This window comes from Stegodyphus dumicola, chromosome 4 (genome assembly GCF_044657685.1).
Source record: "Stegodyphus dumicola isolate Sdum_Otavi_A_Nest chromosome 4, ASM4465768v1".
NCBI lineage: Eukaryota > Metazoa > Arthropoda > Arachnida > Araneae > Eresidae > Stegodyphus > Stegodyphus dumicola.
The window spans coordinates 135,437,471-135,455,159 of record NC_140771.1 but is presented as its reverse complement, the minus strand read 5'-3'; the positions used below and the strand labels follow the sequence as shown (position 1 = coordinate 135,455,159).

Sequence of the window (17,689 nt, the reverse complement as noted above, 5' to 3'; positions counted from 1 at the left end):
CATAAAATAATAATGAGATCCCTTTATCCAGCTTTTTTGTTAAGATATCTTTCCTAATTACATTAATACGTGCTATAATTCATGTAAACAGTTTTTTATCCATATTTTTAGAGCTCCATCGCTTAGCTTTCTTATTAAAAGATGTCATTATTATTTTAGGAAAAGAATCAAAAAGTATTTTTCTGCTACGCTTTCCATAAGTTAGATATATGCGAAAGACATTTTGTAGCGTAGTAATATCAAATAGTTATTCAAGTTACATTTATAAAAAATACTAGGTAAAGTGTTATCAGTAAAATACTATGTAAAGACTACAATCCGACTCCCACATGCTGCCCACCCTCACTCAACTCGCGGGCCACTTATGGCTTCCGTGCAAAAAAAGTTTACGATTTTCGTTCATTAAAGTTTGAGTTTATATTTAATTTCCATTAAAAACGAACATGAGTAACGCACGAAAAAAACCAAAAGTTGATCCAATTAATTTACAGTGCAGTATAAATCTTTTTCAACAGTGTGAAGATACAGATTTGATTAGCTTTAATTCGTACTTGTAAAAATATCTTGTAAACTTTTAGAAAATGCTCTAAAAAGGCATCATTTCTCGCATACTATGCCGTAATAAAAATTAATAAATAAATACTAAATTGAAGTGAAACACATTTTTGCTTCCTTACGGAATTATGATATATATCCATTTGAAAGTGTTCGTGAAAACTGATAAATCCGTTACAGAAACCTATGAGTTGTTATGAAAACTTTATGGAAATGATTTTCTATCACATATTCAAGTTTTTGACTACTTTGAAAGATTTAAGGAAGGAGAAGAAGAGATCGAAAGGGATCAAAGTATTGGCTGTTTCTGCACATCCAAGACTAATATTTACATCCTAAATATGTGTGAAATTTAGACATAAAAACCGTTGGTTCACTCTTTGGATAATGGATGAATTAGTAAACATTCACACAGACTGTGAGAAATTTTATGTGATAATTTCAGTATGAGGGAAAAATGTCTGAAAGAGATACTGACAATTCTGCTTCCCGAATGAAAAAAAAAAAAAAAAAAAAAAAAACGAATGAAACTTTGCTTTGTCATTCTTCAAAATACTGAAAACATCCTAAGCGTTTAAAAAAATGTTACAATTAGTCATAAAATAGGATTTTTAGAGTTCATTTGTGAAATTAACCACCAATTAACATAGAGGGAAAGTCAAAGAAAGCTCGTAAAAAGCAGTGATGACACGGTTTTCGATATTCGAGAAATTATTCGCATGGAATAGGTATCTGAAAAATGGGCATTTAATTAAGACTTCTGCAAAGAAATTTGGCCAATTTTCGTGAAAGAGTGGGAAAAATAAATCCTCTGATATCCGTGAGAACTTTACTTCTTCATCAAGAAAAGAACACACACCCTTCTCTCCTCACCTAAATCAATGTGAATTTTCTTGTTTCAAAAAATCAAGTCTTTGTTCAATGTAAGAAGATTTCAGTCTGTTGGTACAGTTATAATAGCCATCGGAGCTTTTCAGAACAGGAAATATGAAAACTCAACAATACTGTCGCTGAAATTCGGATACGGATGTTATATTCACGGATGTACATTCTAACTCTTATACCTCAAGCACACGTCCTGGGAGGTCTCAGGAAACCCTTCCCTATACAATGAAGAAAAAATGGAGTTCATCAACAAATAAGTGTCAGAAAATGACCTACGACAATGTTTCCAGTAGTTTGGTAGGTACCGCAGAAAATTCATACGAACGGGAAAATGATTATATTGAGAGAGAAAATATTTTAGTGAGTAAATTTGTAAACAAAAATACCTTAACGTCATTCAGATAATTTTCTAAAATGCCGTGACACTCAAAGGGCTAGGGTGGCGTCACAAGAACTAAACCTTCCGAGTTGATCAATTTTCTTCTTCAAAGTTCTTCGCTACACTTGACAACGGAAGATAGACTAAGACATGCATAGTAAAAAACCTCATTTGGGAATGAACAAACTTCCAATTTTTTTTATATGGTTGATCCTTTTGCCTCATTATAAACAGAGCAATTTAAAATAAAATAATAAACAATAAAATCTGAAAGCTTTCAGATTTTACATTACGCCAAAGAGGCATTTTGTTTTGACGTTTTGTCCGTCGAGTTTACTTAATAAAATATCACGTTCTTCGCACTTAAACTATAAAATTCAATTCAACAGCAATATCGCAAAATGATTTTAAAATGAGCATATCTTTAGAATTTCCGATACGCAGTCTCGCGAGCAGGAGATAAAAAATTTATTTTTCTGAACAGTTTTGCCATTGCTGGCTTTGAAATCGTTGAGTTTGTTAATCAAAAAATCGTTAAAGTGTTACAAAATATGAAATCGTTAATAAAACAAATTTCCAATTCCAAATTAGGGCTTCCAGATGCCCATATTCAGTGGAAGATTACTTTATTCAAAATTGTATGGATCTAGGTACCGTTGTTTTATCACAATGAGAGAAACCATACGTACATTTATGCAGATTGTTCATTATTTAATTTCTCTAAATATAACACAGTGCACTAATATTTGGTGCCAACAGTATGAAAAGTGAACCGAAATTTATGGTGAACCAATGCAAAATGCCAAAACGAAAATAACAGCCCTTTTGGGCTAACGTCCTTTGGGTTAAAAAGTATCGAGTATTATGAAATTTAAACCCATTCATTGTGCATGGAAAGCCAGTCTAGAAAACCTGTGTAAGAGTATATATTTCGCGAGTTTATTTCAAAATTTATAACCCAAGCGGTTTTCTTTCATAATTCATGGTCTAGAGAGATCCACCGGAGTATACTATCTTATGGTCCATTGAGGCCTGATATTATTTGCTTTTCCACTTTAACACGGTTTTGTCTCTTTAAAGAAAAGTTTTAGCACTTAGAAAACACATGTTTCGTGCAGGATAACATTTCTTCTCATATTAATCGATGGGTGAAAGAACTGTTGCGTGCAACTCATGGAAATAACAGTACAGTTCCTAGAAACGTTCACCAGCCTTTTCCTTTATTTTTCTCGCTGGACTTCAAAATATGGGAATTGCTTTACTACAATGCATTGCATATTTCTGCTTAAAAAGAGCATGAAAAATAATAAGAGTGATATTCAGTGATTGCTAAAAGGTTCGTTAGTAATAAATTTCGAGGCAGGAATTTACATCAAAACATTGTTATTATACAATGTAAACTGTCTTGTCTGTATTTACTAATAGCATAACCTTGTTATATTTTAAGCATAATGCACGATTGGTGTTACAGGTCTTTTAATGCAGAATATTTTTACGTTTGTTTCGTATACAGGTCCTCTGAGAATTAGCGGTTGGATTTCGTAACATGTAAATGTAAACATTCGTACATGCAATTTAAAATGAGATTTTGAAACTTCTTTCCATACATAATCAAACCAAATCAAGAAATGAAAGTAAAATAATTTAAAAGAAAATAATTTATTTAAAGGAGAGTCATAAAGTAAAACAAGACATTATATACGTACGAAACTATTAAAAAAAGATTGCACAGCAGTACAAAATTAAAATTTTGGGCAGATAAATCAAAGAAGTGAAAAATATTACTTTTAACTTAGAATGTGGAGTTTTTATTCTAGTTGTAAATAAAATGCTCATCGCATACGTAAAAATCCTAAGATACTATTCCAAGCTGAATATTGAAAAGACAGAATTCGGTTGACACTAAAAAACATGTGCAAAAGAAGGAAAAGAAAAACGCTAGTCTAAAGGAACGAATCCTTCAACCGCATGGGTTACATTGCGTTTTGATAAAATAAATATTTTTTTCTCAATCAAAAATAATTTTTATAAACGGATGAATAATGATAATAAATATAATTTATAAATTTCATGTTATACTTTCTCTAAGTATTTTGATGTGTATAAAATAAATATTTTTTTGAAATCAAGTTAATAGTTGTTATAATAAAGGATAAAACAATGAACTATGTAACTTAATATTTCATTTGTTAATTTTATTTTTATTTACACAATGCTGCCTTTCACAAAGAATGTAATCCGTTCCATAATAACGTTCATTATGGAAATTATTTCCTCATAGTTTAACATTTTTTTCATAGTTTAATATTGAAATAAATTTAATCAATTCCTGAGCCCGGTCCAAAATCATGAAACTTAAAAAATTCCAAAAAATATTAAAAACACCCAAAATACTACATATGATAGAAATTAATTAATTTAATAGTTATAAAAACATTCATATATACTATTATATTTACTAACAGGTTTTTTTTGAATTGAGATGCCGCTGTCCAGTATGAACTGAATAACTTCTCATTTCTAATTATAAATTTCCGCTTAAATATATTAATAATTTTGCAAATGTAAATAACTTCACATTCATTTGAATATTTCCACCCCTTCAGAGGATTCTTCCTATTTACATTAAACACGAATCATTTGCTTTCTCCTTCTTCTCAGCAGAAGCAGCTTCCTTCTGGACTTCTTCGTATTTCTGGTCAAGAAGGGTTTTACAATTCTACAGTGGATGTAGTTCTTTGTTTATGCGCAGATTTTTTTGTAATTTTTATTTAAGCATAAAATTATTCCAACAAAATTACCTCTTAATCGTTAAAACAGCTGCTTGGGAGTCAGATTTTACGGTAAATTTCTTGAGATTCTTGAGGATGGCTATTAGAATATTATGACTATCGTAAATGAGGATTATTATAACAATCATAAATAATTATTACTATTATTAAATTGTCTTGACTAGCTGAAAAAGGGATTAATGAATGCATAGAACAGCAAAAGAGTTATTTGAATTGAACTATCAGGAGAAAAGATTAGAAAAGTCAGCCTTTAGCTTAAAATCAGTTTAGGTTTAATGACAACTTTCAATCTTTTTAGCACCTAGAAGATTAAATATACTAAATTTCCTTTTAGAAATTTTATGCATTTTCTACTTGCTCCATAAAGGCTCTGATTCAGTATTTTGAGCTCTTGAGACTCTTAATCTCTCAAATAGTCAGTATGATTGAAATAGGAGCTCTGGGGTGCACAGGGCAAAAATTGAAATCTAGCTAGTTCTCTTTTGTTACAAAATTTTTATAGAATTAAGAAGTATGTTTCAGATTATTATCTAATAGGTAAAAAAAAACTTTGATCAATAAAATGATGCCGATTTCGTACTTCATCAAGAATAAGAATGTGAAGACACATTTCTAATCCAGTTTCCTATAAATATTCATCATTATCCTCTATTTTTAGTAATCTTCTATATCCCTTTAAGTTTCTTAGTAGGGTTTATGCATATTTAATTGTATCTTATATACGGTCCTCATAACGTTTCACTTCAAAAAAGCTCAAATTTAGATTTCTTTATGAGGAGTACACACATTACTCGATATCCAATCTGCATACATTCTAATACACTCTACAAGGTTATGAAATAATATTTTCTGACAATTATTTTAAATAATCTGTTTACACAGGCTTTTCTTGAAACAATAGCGCTAGAGAAATTCCTGTTCTTTGAACATGACCTCTTGTATTAAATGAAACATTTATAAATTTTGTGAATTAAAATATGAGTTTGTATTAAAAGAATTCTTTGAAATAAACGACCAAAAACATAAACATTAACGATTTAAAAAAATTATCAAAGTTCTTTCCGAAGAATCTAAGTAAATGTTTCTACTCCTACAAAAATGCCATTGACAGAAATTCGCTATGTGTGTCTTTAAACTGACGCTAATAGTTTCAGAAAGGGATACCATTTCAGAGATAATTTTCGTCAGTAAAGTGTTAAATATACCGTTCCTTAAATGATGATGTATCGAAGTTACACTCGTGAGCCGTATGGACAGCAATGTAATGCTACCGTTTGATGGCTAAAAATGTACTGAAAAGTTAGATATCCGCCCACTATTCTAAAGAACGGGTAGTAAATATCTCAATGCATTGCAATATAGATGATTAAATGTATTGTAATATATACCTTTATATAACCATGCTATATGTATTTGATTCCATTTTTGCTGCCGAAAACTGTTCCTAAGGACTTTTCAAAATAAATTATTATCCAGTATGGCACTACTCTTTAGGTTGGATGAACGGACTCTGCCGTGTGAGCTAATATAAAGCACCGAATAATTTGAAAAATATTTTTCTTTCGGCCAATTCAAAATAATTAAATGATTACCGTAGACATTTTGTTGTTCCGCATACATAAATATGTTTATAAAAAGCTACTGCACTTAAATAAACTTCCAAAATGTCAAAAATAAAGGAAATATCTATAAATGAGAGAGCAGTTTGAAAGTTATTAAATTAACAACGATTTCTTACCTGAATTTCTCATAAATCAAGTCAAGAGACAGAAGTTTGCAGGGAAGTAACGGAATAGGCTTCTAACCATTAGGAAGAGATTTTATGAGAACAAATACCTACATTGGGATTATCGAAATAAAGATGAAATTCCGAGTCTCTTCCTCAAAATATTACGGATCCTGTAAAATGTGGAGGAGGTTTAGGATTTGGAGTAGCGCGGCTGGAAGAACTACAGAGAGATAATCATATTTTATTGGTACTAAAATTAAAAATCTCTGATATTTCAGTACCCTAAAAGTTAATTTACAGTTTAACATAAAGGAAATATGACTTCCGGAGTTGCAGAGTTTCAGCCGAATTATGATAGCAAACACGGGTAATGATAACAAAACTTCTGTTTATCCCAAAAAATAATCATTTCATGCTTTCCTTCAATAACTGAATCTGCCACTATAATTATCCAGTTTGAAATCCCTAGAGAAATTAAATAATTAAGGCCGGATCATTCGTGGAACGAGGATTGAACTAAGAACTAAACTCAGTGGCGTAACAGCCCTGAAGGACCAATGTCTGCAGTGCCCCGAAATCTGCTTTCTTGATCGTCGGCACCGGGGAGCGTAAGCATTTGCCCTGAACAATGGGTCAGCTTGTCGCAGGACCCCCAATGTTTAGTCCCCAAGCGAACTTGGAACGATGATTGAATTAAGTTTAAAACATAGCATTAACATAGCATTCCCTACTAATCCCCACGCCAAGACTGTTATTAAGACTAAGTGCGGTTCTGCTAACTGTCAAAACTACTGTTTGCAGAATAAGTTTCATTCCCTATTATCTTACTGGCTCGTTTTTCATTCCGTTTATTTTAATCTCCAAAAAGAAAATATTTTTTATATAATTAAGTCAGTTGGTAGTTATTTTATACTGGTATAATTTTCATTATAAATGACTTGCGAAGTTTTTTAATGTAATCAAAGTTAGAAAAAGAAAGACAAATAACGAGGTTGATAAAACTCCCTTACTCTCTGGTACTTGGCTTGTATTTCAGTCTTCGAAACGCTCTGTAATGAATGTGAGCTATATTAGTTAGTTCACACTACTAATGACGCCCACGTTGTTCTTTCACCTATCTGTAGTAAGATGGTATTTGCTAGTGTCTCCAAAACGTGCAGAATTTTCAAACTGATTTCAGAAAATTTTCACTGCCTTACATATTTTACTGGAAGAGCTATGGATATCATCCAAGGTTTTACTGGTTTTAGATTTCAACTTTTGTTTTGCTGTTGTCTGAATTCGAGAATTAAGTCCGCAGATTCTGCTCACCATATTCTTCTATAATCCATGCAGTTTTAATATGTTCCATTAGCAGCATAATGATGTTCTCCATGACGTAGTAAATTTTAAGTGTCTCCAAAACTTAGTAAATTTTCAATTGATTTTAGAAAACTTTCGTTGGATTATATAATTCACCAGAAAAGGAAGACACATATGATGATGATCATTACTCTTATTTGTATTTGAATATTATTCACGTTATCAAATTTTCTTTTCGATTTTATAACTCCAAGAATACAGACTCCAAGAATGTAATTTCAGATTATACAAGGTAACCAAAAACGTTCTTGCCGTTTCTGGAAGAGTGAACCCCAACATAAAAATAGTCGCCAAATTTGGCGAAGAAGTGATTAGGATGGGAGTCCGGACATTGACCAAGAGTGTGAAATCGCGTTGCTTTAAGCATAACTCACACAGCAACTGACTGAAACGGGCACATCAAAAGCGCTCATTCGGAGGTGTTTTCTTTATGATTTTGAAGTGGGCCTCTCAGCAGCAGAATCAAGTTTTTCGAATTTACCAGGCCTTTGGGGATGATGCCGTCAACGAACGAACCGCTGGGCAAGGGTTCCAGATGTTCAGGTCAGGGGCTATGTCTCTTACTGATGCACCAGCAGCCATAGAGAGTGACAGCAGTCAAACATGTGATGAGCTTGATGCACACTTCCAAGTCTCTGATGAAATGATCAGACTCCATTTGCACCGCATAGGAAAGGCATACAAGCTGAACAAGTGAGTATCCCACTCACTGTTCGATGCAAACAAGCAGCATCATGTCCCTGCCTGTTTGTCACTGCTTACTCGGCACCGCTATGCATTCATATTTGATCGAGTACTCACCAGCGATGAAACGTGGGTCCAATATGACACACCCTGGCGTTCCAGACATTGGTTGTCACCACGGAACCCTGTACCTCATGCTGCGAGACCTTCTCTCAACTCACACAAGATCATACTTTGTATCTGGTGGACTAGTAGCCAAGTGGTGTACTATGAGCTCCTGTCAGGGGGCCAAAACATCATGGCAGGCCTGTACTCGCAGCAGTTGGAACGTGTGCATCAGGCACTGATGCATAAAGAGCCAGCATTGATCAATCGTAAGGGTGTACTCCTCCTTCATGACAATGCGAGGTCGCAAGTGGCTCGGGAGGCCACCGACGACCGACTGGGCTGGGAGACGCTACTCCATCAACCATACTCCCTAGACCTCACGCCAAAAGACTACCACCTTTTCAATTACCTGGACAATCATATTCGTGGGAAATTCTTCAACCGGCCAGACCTCGAAAAGGCCCTCACGGACTTCTTTGCGTCCAAGACTTCTTAGTTTTACCGCGATGGCATCGCACATCTAGCCACTCGTTGGCAAAAGGCACTGGATGTTGATGGTGATTACTTTGAGGATTTGTTTTATGAATTTTTCTTTCTGACTGTCCGAAACGATAAGAAATTTTTTTTTACCTTGTAAATATTTCTTTTTCATCATGAGCTTCCAAAATCGCATGATTGTAATAACTGAATTCGTTGAATTCTAAACTCTGAATCTATCTCAGAAGTTCTTATCGATGCTTTCGACATCTTTTCTTCTGAAAACCTCTTTCTGTCTTCTGTTAATGCTAAAAGGAAGTATTTGTGAATGAATAAATAAACAAAGATGCTTACTTCTAGACTTAGGTTGTTGCTTTTATTAAACACACTACAACAAACTATAGAGTTTTGTCGTTTGTCATGTCTGAAATAGCTCCAACAGAAAAATTGCAATGTTCTTTGGTTTTGTTTTTTCAATTTAAATTTAAAGATTAATTTATCATATTGCTACACATATATACATACAGAAAGGTTATATTGAGTAAAACAATTAAGAGTTTCGACTTTTCGAAAAATGTTTTTGCTGTTAATAATTCAAACGTATTCATTGTATGCTAATGTTTGTTACGCCCAGTCAGTGATATGTTTGATAATAACAATTAATCATTTTTTTTTGCTCTGCTATAATTAAAAGAAGACACTAATGAAGAAAATGATATATACAATCCTGACCGATTCTTAATTACGAGAAGGAAAAAAAATTATCTCCGAATACCTGTGGTTAGAGTTGGGTTGATAACCTTCGTGTATTGACTTTGAGGAATACCTCGGCCACTACCTCTTTTTTGAAAAAAATAAAAATAAAATTGATTCGACTTGACAGTGTTGGTTATGAGCGCAGCTGGATATTGAGGATGGGATGGAGGAATGAAAGAAAAGGTTGGGGGATGAAAACCTAAAGGAAAGGGCAGGGTTCTACATTTTAGTGCTCTAGATTCGAAACAACTTTCATGCCTGCAATTCGAGTTCATCAGATTAAAAAAAGAACTTCGAAAGCATAAAAAGAACCATTCATGAGAAATGTACTCTCACCGAAATAAGTAAAAGTAGGTAAGAAGTACATACGATTAAGCATACTATAGCGATAACTACGACTTTCTCCCTGAAGTATGCTCCTAATTTGGAAAACCATGAAAATATTCGCTTAGCTAAAAAGCAATGAATTTATGCTTCCTGTTGATATTATATACCTCTAGGATTAGTGATGGCATAACCATTATAAACAGTATTAACTACTAATTATAACTGCAAAATCAATTTTATTACTACAATATTTTATCAATATAGATAAAAGTCATTTGTAAATATAGTCACCACATCATTTTTTGAATTGGAATTATTTTCAGAAGCTTGCTTTATTCTTTTCATGAAAACTTAAATATAAAAATGCCTTTGAGGAAAAGTGAAGAATTACACTCCTCTTCACAGCTAAGAAGACAGAGTAAAATACAACAACAGTGCACACATTCTGTTAACTTAGAAATACCATTGCCAGTTATAATACAGCGTATATTGTTCATACTTTTGCTTACAAAATTCCATTTCTAATCTTAATGCGCCACAGGGAAGCAGAGCGGGTTTTTTTCTGAATTTTTGTATGAGGAACCATGAGATCTTTTGTATTCAGTGTATATTAAATTATTAAGAAATTATAAATGATTGAAAGAAGAAACACGGTTAGAGAATACTGACCGGATCTGCAACTTCAGCTTGAAAAAACTCGGATATTTTAAATGAATAACTTTGTGGACATTTTTAAAGACTATAATTTCTTCAAACACTGTATCACGAAAAACACTAGCTTATTTTATCCGTCAGTCAATTATTGATTGAATAATAACATACAAAAACAGTTCTTGCAAGTAAATAGAATACACAGCAAAAATATTTAGAAAATTGTTGGAAGTTTTAAAACTCTGAAGAACAGAATTGTACAAATCTTAAGAAATCGCTAAAACATTCTGAGGAAGAGAAATTTAATCTAAATTCGTTAGTCTGTTAAAATAGACGCTCATTGATATCCTGTCCTCAAAATGGAACATAATGAAGGTTATGTTTTGATCAAACTACAACAAACTAAAATTGAAGTTTCTAAATTGAATCGAAAAGCTGCTTTATATCACAGTTTAAAGAGTTAAAAGTATCGTCAGGTGTATTTTATTTTATTGTTTCTCAAAACGCATGGATCAAAGACAATGGTATTGGTTTGAATAAATTGTTAATCCCTATTTAATAAACATGCTATTAACCAGATTATTTACACAGCCTCACTTCGTTAGATTTAAAGTTCAGTACAGGATCTATTTTTCTGTTACATCGAATATTATATTTCAGGTGATATTTCTTGCACGAGATTTACGTTTATGCAAATATGTTTTGTTTCAGTATGGCAGATTTTATAAATTTTAATCAAAAAATTAATAACTTTTGTTTAATAAAAACGTTAGTGACAGGATTAAAGAAAATAATAAAACTTTTATTAACTTTATTATGTTTTATTAAATGATACAGAATGACATCGACGTAGCATTCGGCATTTTAGTTGCCACCAGTAGAAAGCGCAGTAAAAGAAAAGAATACTAAAAATACATATATACGAAACTTTATTCAACCGAAAATAAGCTAGTTCAGACTTAATTATAAGATGCGGTTAAATTATAAACTAAAAAAGAATAAATTTTAACATCTGCTAAGTATTTTAAATGATGAACGTTTTCACTCAGATTTATGATTTAAATGAATTGATTGAGTTTATTTTAATTAACATGTTATATTTTATGCTAAACCTGCCCTGCACGCCTGCTGGTTTGTCTAATCCATCAGAATATTTAAATGAAAATGAGTTCTAAGTGGGAATGAGAATCCAAGTTTAGAAGAGAAGATTGAAAATCTCAGACTTCCGTAATGAAATTCTCTGCTATTGTCTGCCTGAGCACTGTTTTTACGAGCAGATTAGTGATCTTGATTGAAACTCAAATAAATAGCTGTCTTAGAATAGAGCATCTTGTTAGGCATTAAATTTAAACTTTATCTTGTAAATAATTGTCTGCTCATCCCGCGTCAAACGAAAATTGATTTTGTCAAAGTTTTCCTTTTGTAACTTCGAGTTAAAGTTTGAATAAATCTTGTAATGGTTTCACATTTGCAAGTATTCTGGTATTAAAGGGTAAGCATGAAATGGTAATTCGTCTGGCAATCTAATTAGTTAGCTCACCAGCGGCCGAGCGGCAGAAGCCGCTGAACACTGGTAGTTCGGTCCGGGGTTCGAGCCCCGGCGAACGGGCTGGCTCCATGGGCGTTTTCATGGTTTTCTCCATGTGTAACTTGGATGCGAGTCAGTTTCCCTTAAAAAGACCTCCATGAAGCATCCCTCCCTTTCCGTGTAGTGCCTGAAGGCGGAGCACGTATTAAGCAAAATAAATAAATAAATAAATAAATAAAAAATTCTAATAAGCCAGTGTTTCGATTAAGCTAATAGTTCATTCAAATGTTAATTTGAGTTTAAATTTACAGAATAGAGAAAAAAATAGGTATCGAAATTTACGAAAAAGAATGCTCATAAATTTTAATTTACTTAATATTTTGAATCGAATGTCTTATGTGGAATAGATTTAAGATTTAAAAATGGTCCAATATATTTTTTTTAAAGAAAATTATTTTTCATTTTATCCTGGGAAAAATCAAAGGTCATATACTTATTTGCTATATTACATGTGCCTTATTATTATATGTCTTATTTTTTTAAAAGAGTATTAGAAAGTAAGTACTTGTGAAGTGCAAATAATAAATTGGAAAGCAATACGCGAAACTAATTTAGTTTCCCGAAAATTCCAAAGCAAATAAATTAAAAATATTTTCTACATTACATTACTGAGCATTTCGCATAAAATAATTATCTCGTAAGAGCTTCTGACTTTCTGTTTAAATCTTTTGATGAACTCGGAAATTGAAAATTTAAATAATAATAAATATTCATTTCTTTTTCACTTTAAAACGGATAGCAAAATGAGAAATATTAGCATATTTAGTAATGGCGCACATAAACAAAATCATTTTCGAGTGAAACGGGATTCTGATATTTAGACAATTTTCAAAAACAATGCTGCAGAATGTATGCTTGCAAGTATAATAATCATTCATGCGATGTCAAAAATGCGAACAAAAGTATCAGATCATCTGTGTTCACTACAAACTCGAGATCAAGAGAAGCTCGGCAGGAAGTGAGTTTTCCAAATCAATCAAGCGGAGTCAGACGAGCAATGCTCACCTAGAATAAATATTCTCAATGAAGCTTAGGTTTTTCCTCGTGGGCATATTTATTTATTTCCTCATTATTAATTTATTTGAATAATACGCAAGACTGGTTTTCGTACCCAAACATACATGTATAGTTGTCCTTTCCTAATGCCTTTAAAACTAATCTGAGTAACGATTACTGCCAAAGGTGTATTCATATGCCATCTACGATTAATTTAAAAAATGAAAGACTAGGAAGCATTTTTTTGGCAAAACTCTCCTTTTTTTCTCCTCTTTCTTTTCATTTTCTCTTCTATAACGACTATGCCACGGCATTAACTATGGGTTAAAGATATTGTTACAATGCCCGAATTAATGATATATTAAATATAAAAAGAAGAGAAATTAAGATGCAAATAATTTTTATGTGAAATTTAGATAATGAGAAAAAAAAATCTTATATATACGCAAAACATTATGCCAGAAATCTTGTACAGAAGTTCTTTACAACAAAAAAGCCTCATTTTGTAGTCTATTATATTATTCGGAGCACGAAATGTGAAAAAACAGCTATGTGCTCACCGGGATTCAAATCGTGGATCTTGCAATTGTAAGCTAGATATGCTATCACTTACAAACCGAAAGCACGTACGAGAAAAAGCGATCAATCCTTATAATTAAACGTTTGTCCTCCTTTTTATTTTCCTTTCGCTCACCACTTTTAATTAAGCATTTAACTAACATTTCTCTTAACAGGAAATATCAAAAAGAACATACGGGCTAATAGAAAGTCAAGAAGTGATAACACTTATACTGTATTCTGAACGTGAATAATATGATTCTCCTTGACACTGCTCCGAAACATTAAAATATTTGCTTTCTTTTGTGAGCTCGGAGAAATTTTCGGGCAGAAAGGACAAAGTTAAGTCTTGAAGCTTTGAAGTAGATAATAAGAAAACTCTTGAAACATTTGGCCACCTGAAAAGTGTTTAAGCAAACATTTAAACATTCACTTAATTCTAAAAAAAATTAAAATCATATAAGTTTTACAAGGATTTTATAAAATAATATCACTCAACATATTTTGATCCGACTTGTATCTATTCAGTATCGGTTTTTTATTCCGAGTCATTAGGTTTATAGAAGCAGGAAACAAGAAAAAAATGCAGAGTGCCCTCACCGTCATTCGAACTTATCTCCCGACTGCTAGCCAGACGTGTTTCCAATTACAACAGGAAGGCACTGTGTAATACAAAAAAGCAGCTCACAAATATGCGAAATGCTAGTTATAGCTTATCAGCCTAAAATTATAAAAACACATCCACTAACATTCAACATTTGCATACAGCGTGTTTTTTCAAATAACTTATATTATGCGTTCAGTCGCAAGAAACTGTACTTAATTTCTTGAATAACATGTTTATTATTTCTTTTCCTACTCAGTTCTATAAATTCTCTATGTTTATAAATTTAATATAATTTATAAACATCTGGAAAGATACATCTTCGAGATGTTTTTTACTTTTCGAGGATTTGCTGACCTGAAAAGTAGAAAGTATTGCCACGTAAGGGAAATATTTGTTGCAAAAAAGATCCCGTGAAATAAATCCCAGATGCGTTTAGAATTAATTATTTTCTTTATTAAAGCATACTAGTGTTCTACGGGTCGTTAATTTGGAATAATAATGAATAAATGCATGCTGAAATGTCGAAATGAATGTTCAGTGCGGAAATAATGATGTCGCAAAATTTTACCTTACTGTTAAATTCACGAATTTAAACAGCTTATTTTAAATAAAAAATTTCATTTCATACACACTAAATTAATTCTAGGAGAATTAATTTTTAAATTTATTAGGCCTATTGTAACTGCTTGGTCTTGTCTCAAAATCAAATTATAGTTTCTTTTCAACTTTCTGAAAAATTTTAATTTTTTAATTTTTAAATATATATATATTTAAAATTCTATATATAATAAGCAAGAGATAGTAATTATATCAAAAATAGACCATAAAAGGGGGTCATTTACTACAGGAAACACACATATCAAAAGTAAACCCAACTCTTTCAAAACTGAAAAGCCCAAAAAAGTTAATAAAGATGATAACAAATATATAAAAGGTTATTGAAAGTTCTTTCGTCTTTTTCAAGGCGCAGCCGAAGAGGTTTCAGCAGAGCCTCGTTTCTGAATTTTATTTAGATGATTCTTAACAGTGGCACATTTCAAAATAAAATTAAAAGAAAATGGCAATTAAGATAGTTTAAATAATTAGAATGCTTTAAAAATGCAACGAAGTGAATTTTCATATTTGATCAAAATTTAATTATTAATTAAGATATCACCTGCTCCATCGCAACCCCAAAATAAAAATTTAAAAATGATTTTAAAAAGGTTAGGTTAGGTTATTTAATTACGGCAAAGCTTCGAGGGCTATCTGCCTAAGGGAAATGATGCCTTCGTGGAGCACTTTCTAAGGAGAACTGGCTCGTATATACGTTACACAGAGTATATACGTTACAGAGGGAAAAGCACGAAAGCACTCATGCAGCCAGCCCGTTCGCGGGATTCGAACCTCGGACCGAACTACCAGTGTTCAGCGACTACTGTGTTTACCGCTCGGCCGCTGGTGGGCTGAATTTAAAAAAAAAAAAAAAAAAAAAAAAAAAAAAAGAATTCTCGAATAAGAAATTTGAATAACCAGTGGGTAAATCAAACACAATCTGCTAAACAAGTATTAATTAAATATTAATTACATTTTGAGTAAGAAACCAGAATAAAACAGAAGCATAGGGTCCAAAAAAGTAATTGCTTATACCATTATAAACCAGATTCTAAGAATTACAAACAGTTACACTACAGTTGAAGACTTAATATAAATAATAAAAAAATTCACTACATAAAAATTACACTTACTGGATGCGTAATAATTGTAAATATACTTGTAAATTTGTGAATAGTCCCTCTATATTCTTTTGCTAACAAATGGCCATTTCTATTTCAGCCCTATTATACTCAAAATAGGCGAGGACATTTTACTATTAATTCGCTTTTTTTCTTTTCAAAACATTTTCTGCTCCCCATTACCCACATTATTCATTTTTAATTCACTTAAAAGCTAATTTACTTCTATTAAATTAAAAAAAAAATTAATTTGAAATTTCTTTCCACCACTTTCACATTTTCAAAAAGTATTTAAAAATATTTTTTAAAAATTAATTTGTTTAATTATTAAATTTAATTATTCGAAATTAATCCCAAGCAAAATTCAAGTTTTATATTAAATTTACAATTTCCACCTTTTTCATTTTTCAGTTTTACAGACTAAATATTTGCAATTCAGTTCACTAATTGCATTTTGTTATTTCCATTTACTCAAACTTTCCTGTTGCAACTCTTTCAGATAGCATTCTCGACGGTTACTCGGCAAATAGCCAAATGGGGGTTTTGCTTCATGCCTTTTTAATTTTTTATTAATTATTTGATTTTTCATTGTTGTTTCTTTTTCCATTTTAAGCTTCCAAGCTTAATCATTTTCTTCCCAGTCTTGAAACTTCTCTGCATTAATTGTTTTTAAATTCTTACTTTAATTTTGATTAGTTTCTTCCAAATAAATTCGTTTCCTCACTAAGCACTAATTATCTTCTAGATATAATTAACTATCTCCAGCACTAACTATCTTCTAGATATAATTCAGAAAAGTGGCATTTTAAAAACTCTTTGACTGCTTCTTGATAGAGACCGAGAATTTTCAACTAATTATATATATTTTGTATCAGTTTTATTAATTTTATTGTATTGTTTTAGTTTAATTTTAAAATGTTTTTGTTTTAGTTTTGATATGTGTATTTCCTGTTAGAGAGCTCTTTTCATGATCTAATTTTGATTTAATTATTATCTCTTGTTTATTTAATTAATTTCGCAGCATATTGTGCAACTGTAATAATATATATTATCTAAATTTCGAATTTTTGAACTTTTGTTTATCTATATGTAATGAAGCAGTAGCAGCAGAATGAAGAAGTTTGCGTTTTTGATAGCTTTGCAATAAAAAGAGAGCAGCAAGCAGAAATAAAAAAAAAGCAGGAACGTCTGCCTGCTAAATTAGAGAAATTCTGTAATGCTCCGAAAAAAATAAAGAAAATTTTTTAGAAAACTTTGCAACTTTAGAAACAGCTTTAAAATTTTTTTTTAAATGAAATATTTTTCTCTTCAGGATTCTCTTTCTTCGATAATAGAGAATGCTAATTTACGTTTGTCACATGTATGGAATACAACACATTTTTGATTAGCACATTTCCAGCGTTTCTTCGTCTTATAGTACAGTCAAACCTGGTTTAGATATATAATGTATTAAATTGACAAAACGGAAGCAACATACAGCAATTAGATTCCCAAAGTGCATTTAATACAGAACTCAAAAT

General features: G+C 31.7%; 1 protein-coding gene across 1 annotated transcript in view; it reads right to left on the bottom strand.

Moving 5' to 3' along the window:
• LOC118196927 (glucose-6-phosphate exchanger SLC37A4-like) overlaps window positions 1–17,689 on the bottom strand; it is a 145,732-nt gene that overhangs the window by 19,437 nt on the left and 108,606 nt on the right. The window lies entirely within an intron of this gene.